The 15067-nt window shown below is 37.6% G+C and overlaps 1 protein-coding gene across 2 annotated transcripts in view; it reads left to right on the top strand.

The window, feature by feature from the left end:
- Positions 1 to 15067, top strand: part of cunh5orf22 (chromosome unknown C5orf22 homolog) — a 103703-nt gene that overhangs the window by 69159 nt on the left and 19477 nt on the right. The gene's annotated exons all lie outside the window — the stretch shown is intronic.

The raw sequence follows: 15067 nt of genomic DNA, 5'->3' as shown, positions 1-15067 counted from the left end.
CTAAAGAAGCGCGGCAAATACGCCGAGGCCAAAAAAGTGTTGAAAGCAAAACGAATAAAGTTCCAGACGCCGTACCCTGCGAAGATGAGGAGCGGCAGAGAGACCAGCTCGGAAGTCAGGATCATGCCGCTGCTGACGGCAGCACACAACATAGATATCAAAACACTCACTTTAAAGATGGACTCAAGGAGTTCAGAAGACAGCCACCCCAAGATACTAACTGATGGATCACATCTTCACACTTACCAGATAAGTCTTGTTTGTAACATGTTGCTTACCCTTCATGTAGCTTGTATTTCTCATGCAGAAGTCTGCCATAACAAATCTGCCTCACCTGGCCCAGATCTATGTCTGAAATCTGTCTAAACTTCTATTTCTCTTTTACTGCTTAATCAGATTAGCGGGACTTGCCGGGCCAGTCATCCTCAATTTCACTTTCTTATTTTCCTTTACTACTTACTTTATTTGGACTCTGGCTGAAGTTTGACCACATCTTCGGGCCCCACCACCAAGACGTGGGATGTTCCCTTATGAGGGCCTTGACTTTTCAAGGTCCCACAAGGCTTCTTGGAAGAGAGCCCCTGAACCGGAAGCAATGGTTCTGAACTGCTCCGGTGATGTTCTGTTTCAGAGTGTTCTAAGTTGTTTTGTGTTCGTTGGGAAGGTTAGGTTCAGTATTCTATGTCCAGGTCTCCCAGGAGAGACTCGTGTAGAGATAAGTGATTACATTACTACTTTCCCATTGTAGTGTCCATATAATTTGAAATTCTCCCTGCAGGAATCACAATAAAGCTATTTACACGCGGAGCATTATGGCGAAAGCCACAAGTGGATTTTACTTTCCACTTGTGAAAGTAAAATCTGTCGAGCTCTATTTGGCATTAAGATATCAATTTTTATTGCCACATTGCTAGACAGGACACTGGGAATAAAAAAAAAAAAAAAAAAAAAAGAGATAAGTGATTACAGTAATAGACAATGAAAGTAATTTCATTTAATGTGAATGGGGTTTTAAATCCAGAGTGGAGGCAGATAATAACAAAATGAAAAGGGAGAATGCACTGATTGTGCTCTTACAAGAGACGCACCTCACCCCTTCGGAGCATAAAAGACTTAAAAGTATGGGCTTTTCAAGAGTATATTATTCATCTTACAAATCAGGCCACAGTAGAGAATTAGCAACCTTGATTTCACAACAAATACCATTTGAACAGGTCTCAGAGATCTCTGATAAGGAAGGGAGATATGTAATAGTCTCAGGGAAAATACATGATGTAGTTGTAACAATTTGTAATGTTTATCCCCCTCCTGGAAGTAACTTTGCTTTCTACAGAAACATATTTGACTTGATTATAAAGGACACAGGGGTTGTCGTATGTGGAGGCGACTTTAATATCCGTCTCAATCCAAAACAAGATTCATCCAAAAACCTAGCTACTACGTTGTTGCATAAGAAAATTAATGCCTTAATGGCAGAACTTGGTATTCTGGATTTGTGGAGAGATCTTTCCAGGATAGATAATTTTTTTATACTGAAGAGAGATCGTCATCGAATTCACGATTGTGATATTGGAAGCATTGATCTATCGGACCATGCCCCCCTCTCCTGCACTGTAGATATTATTGATAACCCAGGTAGAACTTTATGGAGGTTGAATACAGGTATCTTAAATAATCCAAGATTTAAAACACAAATGAAAGAGGAAATAAAAAGGTTTCTTGAAGAAAATGATAACGGCGAGGTTGATTCAGCAACAGTATGGGATACTTTAAAAGCTGTTATGAGAGGGAGAATAATATCATTCTGTGCCTATGAAAAAAAACAATTATGATTGATAGATCTTAATAAAACACTGAAAAATCTTGAGACACAACATAAAAAAGAACAAAAACCTGAGATACTAACTAAAATAAAAACAGTTAGAAAGAAAATAAATCTAATATACACACAGGACATTGAAAAAAAGATGATATTCACAAGACAAACTTATGAGTCTGGAGCAAAATCACTTAAAATCCTGTCAAGAAAACTGCAAAAACAACGAACAGACAACACAATATAAAAAATAAGGGATATGGACTCTAAAACTATACAGTACAAACAAGAGGAAATACAAAGAACTTTCAGAAAATATTACAAGCGCTTGTATACACAACCCCAATTAGAAGGTGAACAGCAAATTGATGACTTTTAAAAAAATCTATAAATCCCACACCAATGATGGTTACATTTTCTGAATCCAGACAAAAATTCCTACGTTTTGATGTATAATTTATGTGGATAGGGTGAAAATTGAGCGAGTGAGAAGTTGTTTGGAGAAGAAGAATTTGTTGAATTTCTTCAGTGCGCACTCTAAAAGAGCCTACTTGACGACCATAGCAACGCATGTTATTTGCTGAATTTCTTGAAAAGCCAAAATTATTTTAAAGACGTACTATACGAAAATGGTAAAAGATATGAAAAAGCTGAAGTAGCTGAAGATAGCTGAAGGTTATTTGAACATTTTAAAAGTTGAATGACGTTTCTAGCTGAAGGTAGGCTGAAGCGGTAAGCTGTCAAAAAGCTGAAGGATTTTGAAGGATTCTCCATTCAATTTCAATGAGAGCAAAAAACTCACAAAAAGTTAAATATTTTAAATATTATAAAAGTTATAATTACAAAAAGACATAGCAGTAATGTCGTGAACGAGCTGAACGTTTTGATACGAAAATTGTTTAAATCGGTTGAAGTATGCAGGAGTAGTTAGATGCCGAAAAACTTACAGAAGAATAATCAAGACCTGAAGGAACTTAATAAGTGAGAATGCTGTATAGCATTCTCACTTGATAATAAAAAGATAGAGACGCGTTTAGAGGTGCATAGTAGTAGGTGCCTCCATGCATTTGCATAGCGGGTGATCTGTCTTTCCTGGATGATGTCACAGCTAACAGAACGCCAGACCAGGTGTACCTACTATGAAGAAAAAAAGAGAGAGCAAAAACTTAAAAGCTGAAATTGCATTGAAAAACAGTCATTTCAATGCAATGCAATGCAAAACTGGAGAACAGTAGAAATCAGTAGAGTGAGAAAAACCGGCCCTGATGTCCCCCAGTAGCCTAAGCCTGATTGTTACCACATGGGTTAACAATCAGGCGAGGCTTTTTTTTTAATAAGCAGCAGAACCAACAAACACCACATGTACATTCATCACAGCCAATGCAGTGGGTGTCAAAAGGTGCCATTCTATCCCAATGGAGGATGTCCCTGACCTCTCGTTACATTACAAAGTTTACAATATTAAGGAGAGCCAGTGAAATGCTTGAGGCAGGATTTGACAGGAAAAGGAGGAGATTATGTATTAATATAAAATAAATTAATAAGCAATACATAAAATACTTTGTTTTCTTAAAACGTCTGAATACAAACTGTCACAAAACATGTTAAATAAATTCCTTTATCATCATTCATTTATACCAGTTGTTTAAGTTATTTAATTGTTACTTGTAAAAAAAGAAAAAAAAAGGAAAGTTTGGGGGCCCCCCTTTGCACCAGTGGGCCCAACTGGCCCCTTCGTTTGCCTATGGCTGGGACCGGCCCTGGCTGGCCATCTGCAGCATGCAGAGACATGAGGGAGAGTGTATGTAATTGGATTAGAATGGAATACTTTGACTCGAACAGCGCTCGATTTTTCGGGAACCGTAAATGGTAGAGACGTAATTTTTTCTGCGTTTATTTTGTAACAGATCGAGGAACAAGACAATCTATGCATTTTTGCTCGAAATATTGGAATAGAGGTGTAAAAAAAATCATTAAAACATGGCATTTTTCAAAACTTCTCCATAGGAAATGAATGGGGAGGGTTTGGGGTTGTTGCCAGAGGTGATTTGCGAAAAATCTATAAAAACCCTTATTAAAATCTAGAAACCCTTATTAGGTGCATAGTAGTAGGCCTCCACCATGCATTTTCAATACATAGGCGGGCGCCTAATAATAATTTTAAAGAAACCCTTATTAGGTGCATAGTAGTAGGCCTCCGCCATGCATTTTCAATGTATAGGCGGGCGCCTAATAATAAAGAAACCCTTATTAGGTGCATAGTAGTTAGTTAGTTTGGTCCAAATCCTGTACTGGGAAGTGCCTCAAAAAGGGTGCCAATAATGAGGTGATTTGCGAAAAATCTATAAATCCTACACCAATGAGGGTTACATTTCCTGAATCCAGGCAAAAAGACCTATGTTTTGATGTATAACTTGTGTACGTAGAGTGAAAATTGAGCGAGTAGGCTGAAGTTGTTTGTTGTTTTTTGGATAATTTTGTCACCAGGGTAACTGAAAATTGGGTGATGAGAAATATCTATAAGTCCTACACCAATAAGGGTTATATTTCCTGAATCCAGACAAAAAGATCTACGTTTTCATGTATAATTTGTGTACGTAGAGTGAAAATTTAGCAAATAGGCTAAAGTTGTTCAGTGTTTTTTGGATAAATTTGTCACCATGGTAACTTGAAATGGCGTGATGAGAAAACGATAAAAGATATCCAAAGCTCAAAGATATATCTACAAACTGGAAGTTAAACGATGTTCGTAGGTGAAAGCATGACGACCGTAACTGGAAATGGCGTCAAGTACAAAAAGACCGCTTTGCTGCGTCCAGACGAACGGTTCGGCCTGTATTAACGGTGGCGGAAGAAAAATAAGGAATAATAATTTTAAAGAAACCCTTATTAGGTGCATACTATAAGGCCTCAGGCGCCTAATGACAGATAGTAGTACTATTGGTAATATCATATTGTGTCCAATGTCCTTCACACATAGTAGCATTACAATAGGTCTTCTGCAGTTTTAGTTGTAACCAACTATTATTACTAATGTTCCATAGTTGTCTCCATTCCTGGAAATTTCCAGTAGTAACCACACGCTTAAACCGTTCTTCAGATCTGAAGCAAATCCGTCGCCCCCTCTCTTTTTATTAGGAAAAGGTAAGCAAAATAACTGTGACCTTCGAGATAAAACCAAGCAGTTCACACAGTGCAGCACTCCAGGTGGCTGAATAGAGTTCATAAAAACACTTATAGTCACAACATATTTCTCTGCTTTCTGCAGGCCTTCTGCAACTATAAGAGAGAGATCTAAAACCTTAAAACGTCTTAGTAGTAAAGAGTAAATATATATGATAAATACAATGAAAATTTTAAATAACATAAAATATGTAGACATAGTAATAATAATTCTATCATTCCCCCCTGTTATCATTTAATATACTCTTTTTCTCATCTCACTTCAATTGTTCATGATGTCTTCTTTCTTTTAAAAAGTAGCAGCTTATTAATACAGTCCTTTGGTTCAACCGCGATCTTCCGTACAGCTGAATAATATTTTCCACAACATTGAAGGTTCCCGTGTTGGAACCGGGCAGTGCTGTAACTTTTAGTACAGATCAACATGAATGCTTCATAGAGTTGTATCACACAAGAAGAAAGGTTTAGCTTTTATTTACAATTTAGGGTTCATCTAATTAAGTAAGGCCTGTTTTAGGTCCCTATGCGCACATTATTTGAATTTTACATTAGACTAGATAAGATAAAACTGTTCAGTAACCAAGGTCGAATCCGTCTACTCTTCCCCCACCCTGTAAAACCCTTTACTTGGTTCTCCATTTACCATTCCCATGGACAATCATCCATCACTTTCATACCTTACAAATCCAGGAGTACCATTGAGGGGCATCAGAGGGCAGGCTGGGTCTTTGTCATCTGAAAAATTCATCCTATCTAAAAGATGATAAAAACTGATTTGACCCCAGGTGATATCCCGCTCTCGGCCAATCTGAGCGAGAAGTACCTCTATTGAAACTAGGATTTACCATTACCAGCTAATATTAAAGGATCTTTAGAGCCAATCAGACCCTGGTTCTTCCTATATCAAAGCAAAAAATTGCATAAACCGTAGGTCTTTGTGTGTCTGAAGCAAACAGTTTCCATTCTTTACCATAAAATCATATTGAACATAATGCAACATCACAGTGTAGATGTCTTAACACAAAAAAATCAAACAAGTAAGTCAGTAGAACAGAGCAGTTAAACAAACAATAACACAATATGAGAAGTGTCCGAACGTCAAGAGCGCAAAGTTAAGGAAGCCTTCAGGCCTTTCAGGGCACAAGGTAGAAATTAATCTAATCGCGCTTAGTGTCTCTTCAGGCAACTCCTCCCGTTGAAGAATAAGGAATCAGAGTTCTCTGGCTTCTTCATCCCCAGTCCTCTTCTTGGTTCCCCCTCGCAGGTTGGACGATTGAGCTGGATGGTAATGAATGTTCAGTTCTTAATTGGGCCATGAGGATTTTATTTTGCATTTCTCCCTAATAAAACACTTTGTGAAGATGGTCTGCAGACACGAGAGTTTGTTTCTATTTGGGAACAGAAACAAGGTGTAATTAGTGTTCTTATCAAAAAACCCATTCATGTGTCATTTATTAAAAACATCCTCCAAGCACTTTCACATTCAAGATATTTCCGTGCACAATTATTTAGCTCCCAGAATTATGCAATTTAATTATTAATTAAAAGAGTAATCTTTAAGTTTAAATGTATTTGCAGTAGTTTCCTAATAATTCTTAACAGAATGCATCCAATGTTTGCCTTAACTTTAATTGTCTGACAGTTGAAGTTCTCTGCAACATAATTTCATCAACATATTTGTTCCATGTCATTTCCCGTTTTATTTTAAAACCCCAACTGAGAAAAAGGAAGCCTTTCCACGTGAAAGCCTTTTCCCTCTCTGTCTCTCTCTCTCTTTTTTTTTTTTTTTTTAAAGAAAGAAAGTGAGGAGCTGTTCTGCACAGAAAAGACAAAATATTTATACCATTCTGTAACTGTTCAAGGATGCCAAGGTTCCACATACCAAAGCAGTGAGCAGGAGAGCTTTTTGAAAACGTTCTAACATTGTTGAACAACCAAAGCTACTTAAGCAAATCAGAATTAGTTCCCAAATTAATCCTAAAATAAAGTAAACCATACATGTGATTATTTGCCATTTTTTATTTAACTGACGATTAAGGACTTTGATTAAGAAGTTCCCTATTTTTCTAGGCCTCTGCAATCTGATCTATGTGTTCTGAGTGCCTGGTCAGGAAAGGTTAAGGTTCTCTGAAGCTTTCTGTTTTCAGCAACTCCGAAAACCCAGAACCCTTTACAGTCAGCGTTAGGTGTCAGGTAACCTGTGGGACCACGTCATTGTCTCCCTTGGTTCCAACCTGGTTCCACCAGCTGTGTCAAGTTTACAACAGGGCCAACCCACAGCAGCTCGTTCTGGGTGCTGTGCCCCAGGGGTCTCCACACCCCCCTGTGTGGAACGTCTCTTATTGTAAGGATCTCACCTTATATCCCATTCAAGATGTTCTTTACACAACAGGAGTTCCAATGTGGGATGTCTTTTGCTGCTTTAATGTTCCTCAGAGAAAACCTTCATTCATTCCCAGCAATCCTGACTAGATCCAAAATGTCTCCATAATTTAATCTAATTAAATAAATCTTACTTCTTTTCTGTATGTAAGAGGATAACCATATCCTGATCTAAAAGCCCTCTAGGTTAACAATTAGCTAACCTCTGTTTTATGTGTTCTTCCCCTTAGGATGTTTTAACAACCAGTTAAAAGAACTATTGAGTTATTTGTTCTAGTCGAGAGATATTAAATCTCCATAAATATTGTAACCATTGTACACTGATGCTTTAATCCTAAATCTACCCATGTTAGTTAGTAGGATGTGTCATTATGCTAATTCTATTGCAACCTTATCCATTTTAGCCAGTAACCTTTTGTTACTGTTTTATTGATGCCTGCCGGATTGGCAGAAATCTGCTTACTCTAAGATGTTCATTAAATTAAATTTTAATTTAAAAGTTCAGGTTACTCTGCTTATATAGTGAAAACCAATTAATTTATTTATTTATTCAACTGTTGATATAATACCCACTTAATTTATTAGGTTGCTCTATGATTCCATCAAGTTGCTTCTTTAAAAGTTTTCCACCTTTACATAATGTTAATGTGTTTCGTAATGTGTGTTTTGTTTTAATTTTGTACAAGAAAATCTGAAGTGAAATGCATGAAGTCGTGTCTGCAGAACTCATCTGTGCTTTTTGTCGAAGGTTGTCCGATGCCTCAGTCATAGTCCTTGCCATTGTCCATTTTCAGTCCAATGTCTGACTTAAGCACAACATTCTCCTTCCCTTCAACAGTCCATCCTCCAGTCCTCACGCCTGCAAACAGAATGAATTCTGCCAGCATTTTTTGCCAAAGAAACGCTCCATAGGATGAAAAGAAATTACAGCAAAGCAGTCACAAACATTTTAACCGCTGTGTTCCCTCTAACATGACAAACATAAAAGAAACAAAAGGATAGAAAAAAAATAAAAATAAAACTTTGTCTCTGACAAAATAAAACTCAAAACTGGATCAGGCTGCAGTCAATGACATCACCTTTAGTCCTTGTCCCAAGGATCAGCCCCCACTTCACTGCGGCACTGTTTCTGCATTCTCTCGCATCTGAGAATGTCTAAAAAGAGACTAAATCTCTATGTTAGCACATTCCTATCATATTGACCACGTTTCTTTGCAAAGAAAAAGAAGCAGAAAGACAGAACTGTTAATAGCATAAAGCAACAAACATTTTTAAGACACCACCTTTCTTTTAAAACTCTGTTCAAAATATCTCCAAAAGAAAAAACAAAACAAAATAAATAACCAAAAAACAAAATTGTCTCCCAAGGAGCACAATTATGTATTTTCCAATATGACATAGGTTTTTGACTTATTACTAACTTTTGATATCCTTCTGATCCATTGACCATGTGTATTTGCTGTTAGTAATACCTTTATTTATACATAACTTCCCAAATCTCAATTGGTCAAGGGTTAAACCTTAAAGCAATGATTTTGTCTTTTAGGTTTCTGAGCTTCTAGTGTTTCTCTATAAATGATAAGGGTTTCCCCATAAGTACATTGAGAAGACTGCCCAAAACAAACTGAGATTAGAATTAGAATTTAATCCTTCAGAAGCTGGCTTTATTTTATTTTTTCCGTCTGACATAGTTTTTGTGCTCCCAGGCCAGAACACACAGACCAGCCTAGCCATAAACATTCAGATGTTTACATCATGGTCAGAGTTGTTTGTCATATCTTTTGTCCTTCTCACGTTATACTGTCCCTCTGAGGTTCAATGCGGCCTTCTGATATTCTAACACTTTTCAAAATTTCTTATTAGTTGCATTCAAATTCCAAGTAAAAAATAAAATAAATGAATAGAAAAGCAACCATATTTAGTTCCATACAGGTTTGTTCAAAGCAAAGTTTTTTTTTTTTTTTTTTTTACATCTATTTAAATCGAAGATCATGTATTTCTAAACTTCTTTGATATGGACTGGTTTGTGATGAATCACTATTGTTATAAGCAATAAGATCTCAATGAGTTTATATTACTTTAGGGCTCAAACAAATGATGGGGTCACTGGCTAATTCTGTAGTGGAGTAAACCCAACAAGCTTTTATGTGCAGCTCATTACCAGTTACAATTTTCTAACAGAGCTGAAATATTTTCGTTTAAACCATGTTAATCTCTCCGTATATCAATTGAATTTGGCCCGGATATTTAATGTGGAAAAAAACTTTGTTATTGAAGTCCCTCTTGTTCCTTCTTTAGTTTTTAGTTAACATAGTTCATGCTTAAAAATGTTATTTGAATTAGGGAACTGCAGTTCTCCCAAAACAAATGAACATCTTTGAAACCATGATTTATAATTTGAACTGAATTAGTTTACCCAGCCGAACGTTTAGTTAAATAGATACATACATACAGTTACATAGGAACGATGACATTCAGAAAAACAAACAGAAGAAGGCCTGTTTTTTCACTATCTTACACAGACAGATCTATGTTTTTTATATTTTTCAAAACATCTATGGCAACGGCGAAAGATGTATTCAACGTGTTAGGTTCCCGCTTAGTTTAAAAAGTGGAGAGCGTGCGCTGGCTACGACCCCCGAATGTTTCGTCCACACACGGTTTTACGTTTCAGCCCCGCAAGGGTGCAACTCTTTGTCTTGCAGACACCTGGACGCTTATCCATTTTTGAAAGTTATACGTCGCTATTAGCAGTTCAGAACACTTTTATCCATAACGGAAGTGTCTAGTCGGTCCCCCCATGTCATCGCTTCCCTGGTGCAACGCCCTTTTAGTTCCGTTTCCGTTTCCTTTTTTTATTAATTTTATTCAATTTTCGCTTTTCTTTTTTCAACCAGATATAAGTCTGGTGTATTATCTCTAAACTAGTGCTGTCAAACTATTATTTTTTTTATTTTATTTCAATGAATCTTGTATTTTATCTTTTTATTACTGAAAGTATTAAAGCTCATTTGGGAATCTTAATATGCAATTTTGCAATAAATGACACTAGTTAAAATTATGCTTGTACAAAAAAAATATATTTTTCTTTTTTCTTTTTCAGTTGTCTCAAAGAAATGTTTAATCCCCTGCCAAATATCAACTATAATAACTTTTCACCACTATTCTGGCCAAATTCTCCCTTCACGAAGATCAACTCCACACAGTACATTTCCACTGTAAATCTCTCCACTCAGACGCTATTCTGAGCCACACATATGCACACACATATACGCAGATTTACACACAGAGACCCACTCGCGCACACACACACTCTCAAGCGCTGTGGACTCAAACATTCTCTCCTTTCATGCAATGATCCCATTAAACGACACATTACGTTGGACAAGATATAACAAAAACAAAAACATATCAGACAGACAGCTTGCGCGAAAAGAGTCTTCTGCGACACTTTGTTTTTCTTTTCTTTTTTCTACGGGACCTTTAAATACCTCCTTGTTTAACCGGTGTATTTTCAAAGACTCCCAAATTGTTTCTGTGGGATTCCCTTTTAAATCTCTTCATTTATTAATAATACCTTCCTGGAATTTTAGCAATTTTTGTTTGTTAAATCATCCCTTAAACCTGCATTGTATTCTTTTACCCATGAAGCTAAAGGTTTTATTTTATCAGGGTCCTGCTGTTCAATGAATTTCCAGTCTTTACTCTGGAGCTGTTTCAACGTTTTCCTTTGTCCCTTTCCCATTTTTATAAATTTGGTCCACTCCTGTAACACATAGGGTGTTCTATAGGTTGGAATTGTTACACCGTGGGGTAACAATAAAATACCTGTTGTGGTAATTCTCACTTCAACTCTTTCGAGTAGAGAATTCTTGCTAGAGATCCACAAAGGCTTGTTACTTTCAATCCCACTGTTTTTAAATGAAAATAAAATACCTAGTGGTATTTAATTTTCCAGTCATACACACAAACACACAATGCAGACTTTAATTTTGTAGGACACTGCCGCCCTATCCTCGAATTACACGGCCTATTCTCTGGACGCCGTTATCCTATTTTTTTTTTCCTCTACACAGACTTTTTGGGCTCTGTTACCCCTTAGATTCACAGACCTTTCGGACTCTGTTACCCCTTAGTGTACCTATCAGTGCCAAGGATGATAGGGTTTGTTATCACAGACTTTCTCGGACTCCGTTATCCCTTCTATGCTCAATACCTCTCAGGTACTCATTTATACCTTTAAATAAACTCCACTCACCACTGCTGTCAATCCTCCCTCTGACTTCCCGTCAACAGTCAGAAACCCAGAGGCGATATGGACTAGTCCCTTGAAAAAGGATCTGAATGCAGTGGTCACTGACTTTTCACCCGGTTCACCTCACCCAGAGGAAATCCTCCTGTATGTTGGGATCCGGCTCGAAGGACCAATTAAATGTTCAAACACCTAAAACATTTATTAACAACACAAGAAGGATAGACAACAATGAGGTTTGGTTTTCAAATAATCTTGCAAGGAGATCAAACGGAGATGCTTAATACAGATGTCCAAATCCAATCTGAAGCAAATCTGTCGCCCCCTCTCTATTTCTTAGGAAAAGGAATCCCTGGTTCCATTGTCAAGCTAAGGGGTAGGGATAAGAAAAATAACTGTGACCTTCGAGATAAAACCAAGCAGTTCACACAGTGCAGCACTCCAGATGACTGAATAGAGTTCATTTAAACACTTATCATAGTCACAACATATTTCTCTGCTTTCTGCAGGCCTTCTGCAACTATAAGGGAGAGATCTAAAACCTTAAAACTTCTTATTAGTAAAGAGTAAATATATATGATAAATACAATGAAAATAGTAAATAACATAAAATATGTAGACATAGTAATAATAATTCTATCAATATGAGTATCATTTGTACGTTACATACCGTCCAGTTCAAAGCTATAGAAATGTTCGTTAACGCTTCTGCTGTCGTGTTCCACATTTTTATTTGCCAGTTCAGTTCTCTAAGGAGGATCTTTGCAGTTTTTTCCTGTGATGTTACAACAGTAGGCATCCATAATCCAACCTGATGAACAGCTCTTGATGCATGCTGTCCAGTTTAATAACATAGTTCTTGTTACTTTATTGTCAAAAGTGTTGGAAACACTTAACACAGTACCTGTTCCACCAAGCAAAGTGTCCCACCATGCACGTTTCGTCCTAGTGCATGTTGGCAGAGGAGAAAAAAAAAAACTTTTCAGTGAACTTTATTTGCTATCGTAGATTGTGCCATTTGTTGACAAGTGTGAGCAGCAGGTGCAATTTGAGTGTGTGTCTTCTTACACGCTCGTTCTGTAGATGATTCATATTGGCACAAACCTCTCCTTGAAACTACTTTAACTTTACATCCCTTGAAGACTACTGGCATGCTTCTTACACGCCACCGAGCGCATGTGTAGTCATCCTGGATTCCGTTGCGCATGCTGTCTCCCCATCACGGTTGATACGGCTGAACCACTTCTTTCAGGATCCGGCCTGGTGCTTCTGCCCAACAGAGGTGTGCCAGCAGGACCATGGCAGCGAGGACACGGAAGATGATGGCCCCAAATCCTGCACCAGCTCTGTGGTGCCTCCCATGGTTTGGGACGTCCGCCATCGCGCTGTCCCTTAGGTCATCCAATCAGCAGATCCCACGGAAACATGGATCTGAAATCAAAATTAGTACTGCTATAAGACAAAAAAAATTGATTAGTTTTCTCTTACATAACATTTATCAATTTTTTCCTCCTGAGTAAAATACTGACACTGTTGCATCACTCCCTTGTGAAATGATTTCAGCTGGTCTAGGTGGACCATTTTCTTGTCTCACCCAAACTTTGGCTCCTGGTTTATCTGTTGAGCCAAACCCCCTGTTCCTCTTATAGTGATGTTAGTGGGGGCAGCCACCCCTTGAACCTCTGTCATTTCACAGGGTTTCACTAGCAGTTGTGCTAGTTTTTCTCCTTTCTCAATTACCAGGGATTTTCTCCTTGATTATCCCCAACAATCACTTTAGCTTGTGCAACTCCACAGGCCTGGACATCATCTTTCCCAATGACACAGCTTGGTGTATGGTTTCCTTAGCCAAATCTAATGCTCTTTGCTGTGCTTCTTCCCAAATAAAATTTTCTCTTTCAGGCACTTTTCAGAATTGGAATGACCACATCCTTGTGCCATAAAATGATAAATTCTAGTCAATAATGCTGAAATATTTTTAACACCTGTATTAAGCATTTAAATATACATTAATACATTTTCCATTCAGATAAAATCACAAGTTTTATTGTTCATTTATTTTTACTCTCTTATACACACACATAATCCTGAGCGGTTTCTCAGTTTTTCAAATGCAGAGACAGTAAGACTGCCCCTGGAGCAATTGGCCTATTATTCAATTGGGCCAATGCTTGCATCAATTTAGGCTTCCAATCTGTTAAGACATGATTATCAGACACATTTTTTTAAAGAATTCTTTCAACAGTCCATTCATTCACAATCAGCCCAGCAGCTTGCAGATAATATGGAATGTGATAAATCCATTCCACCTGTCGTTCCTGTCCTTTTTCTGATGTTGACATGATTCACACTGCTAGATGGCTGTTTTAATGTTATCTGTTCTCAAATCAACACCCCTGTACTGGTGTTGACTGCACTTTCTCCTTAATGTCTTTTCACAATTTTTTTTCCAAACTTCTTTGTTCCGAATTTTCCAAAACCTTTTAAACAACCTCGGAAAAAGTTTAAAGACACTTTATCTATATATATTTTTTTTAACAAAACTAGCAAACAAACAAAACAACTCATGTGTTGCGCCTCTCGCAACATCTGGGCCAAAGGATTTAATGGATTCAGCCCAGCACTAAATCCTGGTTTCAACTCAGCAGCAGATAACTCATTAATCTTGCTGCTGCAGGCACCCCAGCACTTATTGGTGCCTTCCACAACATAAAACATAATGGACCCTGTTAATTTCTCCTGGTCCGTTCGCTGCCCGCAAACCTAAGTTTGTTGACATTGTGGACTGTGTTCCTCTCACTCGCCCCATTTTCCCAGATTCCACAGCTCCATAATTTGAGTTTTAATAATTTTCATCTGGGCATCTGGAGCTCCCAGCATCACAGTAAGCATAGCTGATTGATAATGCTGTAGAGCAGTTCTATTCTTTTTTTTAAATGATTCAAACAAATGTTTAATTCTCTGCCGAAAATCCAGCAACTTTTCCTAACTTCTAACCTGTGTCCTGCGCTTAATATACTGTTTTACTAAACATTTTAACAAAATGTCACCGTAATAACCGTTTGTTTGTTTTTTTCCAATATATAACTGCCTTGACCAGCAGAACGCTCTCCTGCGCGCGGGAGAGTGTCCTCCCACTGATATCCATGCTGCACAATCCTAATGATTTTCACAAATATCCTGATTAAATGCTCCCTCCATGCTGAACACTTTTACTTGTTTCTCGAAAGTTAACTCAAAACTCCAGTAATTTTCCACTGTAAGTCTCTTACGCTCCGGAACTATTCTGAGCTCCCTTATACGCATTTCTACACACACGGATTTACACACATAGTCCCATTTACACACACACTCCGGATTCAAGCACAATTCTTTACTCATTCACACACAATGAACCAGTGGCGACTGGTGAAAAAAAATGTTGGTGGGGCTGG

The sequence above is a fragment of the Fundulus heteroclitus genome, unplaced genomic scaffold (assembly GCF_011125445.2).
Source record: "Fundulus heteroclitus isolate FHET01 unplaced genomic scaffold, MU-UCD_Fhet_4.1 scaffold_79, whole genome shotgun sequence".
Taxonomy (NCBI): Eukaryota; Metazoa; Chordata; class Actinopteri; order Cyprinodontiformes; family Fundulidae; genus Fundulus; species Fundulus heteroclitus.
This window is presented reverse-complemented; position numbering and strand designations above follow the sequence as displayed.